Genomic DNA, 7,731 nt, shown 5'->3' on the forward strand with positions numbered 1-7,731 from the left:
ACTTTTTTCTTTGTAGAATTTTCTGTGACTTAATATTGTGCAGTTTAGGGTCATGAATAAAGTGGTCTATTTATAATTCACCAATGGTAAGACACTCCGAATTGGCAAGTTTTATCTTCATTGTATTTATATGTGTCAGACAATTTCTTAGTTTGCTGAAACACTGTTCTTTTTTGAGTAGGCCCTCCCAGAGGAAATGTGTGATGATTAATTACATGTTGAGCAAGGTAATTATCTTGCTTAACAAACGTTCCACCCCCTTGAAAAAATCTTCATACAATAATACTGAAGTATGAAAAAACCTAGAAGAAGGCATGCTGGAATATATTTATGAGCACTGGAGAAAAAAATGGACATTACATTGTCTCTGGAAGTTGCTTATACCACCACTAAAATTACAAAGGCCCCATCGCAATGACACCTTTCATCATTTTCAATGGGGAAGACAGCACAAAAGCATTCCAACGTGGCTGAGAATGTCATATTTCAAATTACATTTGAATTTTAATAGTCTCCCCAATGATGTGAGTGCATTTAATGAAGCTGAACTCAACCTCAACCTACCTCTGGAGCTGATGGTTCTTTACACTACACCCCCTGCTGGACTGTCTGGTATGTGCAACATCTGCCATCCCCTGCTGTCACTGTGACAGGGACCGCCTCAGGCATAGCTGTCAGACTTGGGTTTCTGGAAGGCTGGTGCAGACGGTGTGCTGAATGTTTGTTTCCATCAGATCCCCTTACTTAATGAGCGCAATTAGTTAAATGAACCGAGAACATTTCCACCAGTGCATTTCACAAAATGTGTAGAGGGCGTAGAGTGTTGTCTTAAAATTGTAATGTATCATTTACTAAAAATGATCCAAAATAATTAAAAAAAAACAATAGTAACTGGACTAATTATGCAGCTAAAAATGGAGCAAAACCTAACCTGCAGAGAATCCTCCAAGAGGATGACACGTCCGCTCTTAGGAAGTCCTGGACTGTCTTGTGGCCTGGCGACCTAGATGATATCATGAACTGGTACAGCAGATAATTGGGCTTCTGTGTTTGATGGAGGAAACTTGGGGGAAAAAACAGCATTATTCTGATATATAATTTATTGTATATATGGATATATAATTTATTTTAATGTACAATTTATTGAAAATTGCAAAAGGATGTTGCCGTCTAATGCAAGCATAGCTTTTTACTCAGGCAGATACCTGATTGAAGGTACATAGAATGTATGTCTTTTTGATGGTGAAGATGTCTGTTCCATTAGGTAGTGCTGGAAGTCAGTCCTGAATGTTAGAATTTCTGAGTGTAACGCAGGTCTGTATATACATTAAGACAACCAAGAGCTATATTACATTGGCTCATTGATAAAAGGCTTTAAGTTCCATTGAAGCCCTTGTCTCTCAAATACATTGTCTGTTATGTTTTTTTTTTTTCTATTGTTCATTAAATATGACACAAAGAGTAATGCACTGAATTTTCACAGGGCCGTTCATGCCTCTCAAAGTAGTTAACAGGGAAGGGGGGGGGGCTAGGGGTGGGTGGCTGGTGACTCAGCTCAGCATCCACCAATTTGTGCAACTTGCCTGGGTGATGTACAGCTGCCATTTTGTCCCAGAATGCTCACCACACTTAAGCTGAAAGAAATACGGCAGTATGTGTCTGTCTCTGGCAGCGCACAACACATTAACAGCAAGCATTTCCAGACTGTTGAATTTTCTGTGAGTTAGGGTGAAGGAGTTAGTCTGCAGCAGAAGTACAGGCTGTATTTGCTTGAACAGTGTCCGAAAGGACCGCTGTTCGTGGTACCGGTTTGAGAAACTCAACCACATGAGTCGGAGGAGTGCTTAAGGTTGAAGGCCCTGGAGCTTAACAGCATGCCTGATGTGGACAGGTGGCCATTCACCTGTGTCCCCTGCACACACACAGGAACCTGTGGCATGACCGTATGGCAGTGTAGCATAATGGTACAGAGCAGGACACAAAAGGTTGCCAGTTTGATTCCCCTCTGGGGCACTGCTGTTGTACCCTTGAGCAAGGTATTTAACCCAGGATTGCCTCAGTAAATATCCAGCTGTATAAATGGGTAGCATGTAAAAATGTAACTCACTCTGGATAAGAGCATCTGCTAAATGCTAATAATAATATTAATAACCTAGGCATATGCACAAAAACACTCCTAAGTGCTTTTATTGCAGCAGTACACCACCCGCCAGCACACACCCAGTGACCACTTTTCTGAGACCTGTGGAGAGAAGCAGACGCATAATGACTAATGTTCCCTGTTGCTACATAAGTACATTCTGGAAGTGCAATATATGTTATCCAAAGAGCGATTAGCATTGAAGTGCTTAAAAAGAAAGGTAAGGTGGATTTCGAGTGGTGAGTCTTAAACATCCCTCTCGCGTCTGGCCGTAACATCGTTTGATTGGTGTGGTGCAGCTCAAGGGGATGCCGCCCCCCTGATAAATTCTCCCTCACTGGCTGCTAACGCAGACTTGATTGATGGCTCAGCTGATGCATATTGAGGTGTTTCTCCCCTCTGCCTCTTCACACCTGTAGCCATTTTCCTCCTTGATGGTTGGAGCGTCAGACCCTGATCTCCACTAAATGCTTTAATCTTTTCTGACACACACGCTGACTGGAATGTTTCAGTTTTTTTTTCTTTTCTGTTTTAGAGAATGACTCCTCGAGCGGAGGACAAATAAATGGGAAAAATATGGTACCTTTGTACATTTCACGTGGGTTGAAGGCATATGGCACACTTTACAGTGGATCTGTTAAAAGATGTATTTTTTTAAGAAGGGAATTTTAGTGTGAGTTGGTTTATGGTCATTTAAAGAAGAAATATTTACTGTGAACATGTGTATGACAAAGTGCGAACTGTTTAATAGGATAGCAGCTCTTTCATATGGCCAGCTGTTTCTAGTGTCTGTGTTTTTCAGGGGTATTTTAAGTTGGAGCTCTGTTGTTGTAGCCAATGGGAGGACAAGGTAGGCGAGTGAAAGGCTGATGTAAGGAGAAAGCCTGTTCTTTTTTTGCTGTTTCTGCTCACATTAGGTAAAAGCATACCTGGGCCAAGTGCAAGGGAATGCACTGTTGCTTGGAATGGGAGGAGATGAGCTGTAAGAATGTATAAGAGCAACAAGGAGGGCTAGATGCAGTGTGAAAATCCATTTGACTGATATTGATTAAACCCCACCTCCTCTACACACCACCTGATTGGATATTTCTGTCCTCTTAGATCCAGTGTCTTTTTCAGTAGACACTCAGGGTCTTGCAGTTGACAGATAATTAATAGCAGGTTGTGGAGCTTGCAAAAATAATGACTTCTGCTAAGGTGCTACGAAGGAGACCTTTCCAAAATAAATGTAAATTTACTCAGTGCGTGCTGTTTGAGGGCAGCATTGCATACTTTATGTATATACTAAATATATAAAAATGTGGAAATAGGTATCTCCCTCTATAACTTTTGTGTTGCAGAGACCATTTTGCCTATCTTCACTTCAAATGAAGAGGAAGGGGTGTGTAATTTGCAAATTAGACATGCATTGGGTCATCAAAGTCTTCTCCCTTTGGAAGTGGGGGTGAGTCACAGAGGAACTGTAATACACATGTACTTTGCTGTGATGTTTTTATGCAAGAAGGGGAAATTCACCTACTCTTTTCTGTGGTGGTTTATGTCTTGTGAAATGTGGATGTGCGTTCATCATTTATAAATAGTTATTGGCCATGAACATGCGTGTGATACATATAAAACACGTCACAGTGGCCTAAGTAATAATGGGCAGGGACTCTTAACTCAATCTCAGAAACTATACAGAACATCAGAATTTAGAACACAGAATTTGAAGGTGTCCCACAGCACAAAATTCTGCACAGATGCACTGATCTCCATTATGTGCAGATTGGCTAAAATGGTGGGCACAGTGATAAGGAGAATCCATCCAGATGGTGTAAAGACCAGTGAATCTGCACAGAAGTTTCAGCACAGCATGAAGGCTTCAAACGCAATCGTCATTTGCAGCGTTGTCAGCAGCCGTTAGGTGGAGGCATGGCGCAGCTCATTTGGAACTTCAAAGAGGACAGGGGAAAGAGGGGGGAAAGGGAAAGAGAGAAACACAGGGATGGAGAGACAGAGGGAGAGCAGTGTGCCACTAAGGTCAGGGGACAGTTTGGACAGAGACGGAGGAAAATATGATCAGAGAGCATGCTGTTCCAGCCCTGTGGTTTTGGACAGACCTCGCTCGTTAGAGGCTTTTAATTAGATGTCTCACGCTTCCCACCTCTCCAGGGGCGTACGCTGTGACGTCGCTACTGATTATTGAGCTTGTGAGGCAAAATTGGGTCACAAAGAGAGAGAGAGAGAGAGAGGGTGTGAGTGAGCGAGGGAGTGGGAAAGAAAACGACCAGGGGGAAAGCGAGAGTCTCTAGACGGAGATGAAGAGGTTACTGGGAAAAGAACGAGGGTGAAAGACATGCGTATGAAGTAGGGAATGTGCAGGGAGAAACAGGGTGAAAATGAGCACAGGGAATGAGGAATGTGGGTGAGAGCTGATGGTCAGATGGTGTGTGTGTGTGTGTGTGTGTGTGTGTGTGTGTGTGTGTGTCTGTGTGTCTGTGTCTGGAAATGGATGGGTGCAGCATGTGGGGTGTTGGATGGAACTCTTGGACTCTGACGACAGACTCTCAGCAGGGACAAAGGTACACATGAGCACTGAAAATGGCAAAAAAAAAACAAGTAGGTCAGGCAGGTTCAAATCTGTTATGGGTACTTATGGGTACTGAAAAGGAGAGGGATGCATGTAACATGGATGGCAAATGGGGTGAGGCTGAAAACCATGAGATGACATTGATTCAGTCACACCTTACACACCAGAATGCAACCATCTGCCTCTGCACTTCCCCTTCACCCAGACATTCTATTTTTACCATCATTGGAACAGCTCACATAGGTGTGTCTCTCAATTGATAACATAAAATCCTACATCCTCACACACACACACACACACACACACACACATATGTACAGCCACACCCACAGGCATACGCACACACACACACACACACACACACACAGCTGGCCCCTGAGGGACAGGACATAATGAGACACAGGTTTCCCAGGCATACAATCAAACTTGTGAATTCCTGTGTGTAGAAAAATGGCAGTATTGATCTGGTTAATTGGAATTCCTGTTGTGAAAGAGGTTAAGTTCAACTACAAGTTTAATAACGTTAATGGAGGGTGCTTTAGCTTTTATTGGCCTAGAGTGCTAGAACAAACCAATTCAAACCAGTAAAATGGGGTCACTGTTCACATCTACATGGAACCAACAGCTTTTATCCGGAGCTTTTTTTCCCTAACATAAACATGAGATCAATAGCAGCAGCAATTCAATTTTAAACATTTTACGTGGGAAAATCCAGATTATGGCTAGCCATAAACATTCTCAGTGGTTATCCCTGCAACCGTCTGCAATATGTTATGCAAAATGAGCAATAAACAAAATGATGATTGTCATATTGGATGACAAATAGTCATCATTTTGCTGTAATGACTTCACCCAAATGACAGTGATTTTCTTCTCTCAGAAAGCCTCAATCTCAATGTTACGCTTTAATGACGGGCATACCTACAACTGAGACTAAGATATGATTGTATTGAAGGCTCTTCTTGTTTCCCTGTTTTCATTCCATTGTTGTCAGTTATCATTCTGTTTTCACTTTATTTTGATTTTTTTCTTCCTTTTATGTGTTTGCTGCATTTTCTTATGCTTTTGTTTTTGTCAATTAAAAGAGTCTATAGTGTAGAAAACATAATATTTCATCTGATGTCTTTGCATATATGTACGTGTGTTTGCATGTTTGTGCACTGATCTATGTGCATGTCTGTTTGTGTGAGAATGTGCATGTACCTACTTGTGTGTGTGTACTTTTATGCCCTGGCTGTCTTTTACCCTGGCTGACTTCAGAACAGTAGTGGTGGGGCTATCATGTCACAGAGGATTAGAAGTGACATCTTCAGAAACTGACCTGCTCAAATCACTGTCCCTAATCAAATCCTCATATAGCAGGGTAGGAATTTTAAACAAATCCAAGACTTAAATAAGGCTGAGCTTATGAAGACTATTAATGTTTCCTTCAGAATCCTCTTGATTTCTTTGTAAGAATGTCCTTCCCACAGAATTTAGCTAGAAATCACCAATCGGAGCTCTGCAGAGCTCACGACACCGGTTTTCACGTGTCAGTCACAAAGAATGAAAATAGTCTGCCGGTGTGTGAAGAGGTGATAGAGGCGTCATCAAATACAGCACCGAATATGCCTAAGTAGTTTCAAAATAGTATGAATGATTATATCATTGACATCATAGTCTGTCTTTTAATTACTTAGGGGACAGTTCACGGCTGCAGGGGAAGTGATGCAGTATTGCTTGCTGTGGTTGTGAGACAAGTCATTTTCACTGCTTTCTCACGTGGTTAAAATTAGATTTTTTTTGTGCAGCGAAATATTTACAAGACATCGCTCGTAGCCATTAGTGTGAATGCTTAAGTTGGAAGCCTTTGTTATGTCAAAAATGTGCAATTAGGTGATTAAGCAAAAAATAAATGTATTGGTAAATGTTTCACAGTGTTTGGTTGGGACTTTCTGTTATATATAGCTACTGTATAGTATAGCTACTGGCACTATGGCCTGAGTCATTCACAGACACTGCGAAAAGCCAACTCCCTTGACACCAACAATGCCGTTTTATGCCTACAACTATAATTTGTCAGCGTCGGAAAAAAGCTTACAACACCAGTTCTGACTGCTTCATGTATAGCTCCACAAATGACCTTTCTGATACACATTTTGGCGACTCGTTCCAGCCAGCAAAACTTTGAGATAGCGAACCTTTGTCCTTGCCTGACAACCACCACAGCACTACGAGTCTGCACATTAAACGGTATTGTCATCACATATATTTTAAGGGTTTGCCTGTTTCAGTGCACAAAAGGTTATACAGCGTTCTTAACACGAATTGTCACCTTTCGTGAGCTAATCTATTCTAAACCCTGGGGTGTTGCGCTACGATGGGTCGGACCACCGGGATGCAGTGACAATTTGGGACTGGGACAGAACTCTACAGGTAATTACTCCCACTCCAGGAGCGAATTCACCTCCCCATACGGCAGGGGACGTTAATTATACTCCGATAACAAGCAGCAGCAGGCCCTGCTGTCATCCACAGATCAAGGCAGATTAGCGTTACCCCTACAGAAAAAGTAATGTGTTCAGCTCAGAAACTGAGTATATATACAGTAGACAATACATATACGATATGGTACATATGCTGTTGAAATGATGTGGTTACCTCGGCACGTAAGAATATTGAATTTGATGGACTTTGACATAAAGGCCTATTGTAAAGGTGAAACATATACAAAATGTTTTGACTAGACTAGACTTCAGAGCAAAATAAATATAAGACACCTAACCGCCATTGAATGATTAGAAGGTGTCTTACTACATACTCATATTTACATAATAACAGGATAGTTGCAGCCATCTTACAGGAGTCATTGGGTCTATTACTCTGCATAGTAGAATCAGGAATAAGGAACATGAACCCATTTTAGGTGACCAGACGCACCTTATGGTGCAAACATTGCTTCCTGAAGATGTTGCAATATTCCAAGATGATAACACCCCCATACAGACAGCTAAATGGTAAGATTTCTATCTCCTTCATCTCT

The sequence above is a fragment of the Megalops cyprinoides genome, chromosome 5 (genome assembly GCF_013368585.1).
Source record: "Megalops cyprinoides isolate fMegCyp1 chromosome 5, fMegCyp1.pri, whole genome shotgun sequence".
NCBI lineage: Eukaryota > Metazoa > Chordata > Actinopteri > Elopiformes > Megalopidae > Megalops > Megalops cyprinoides.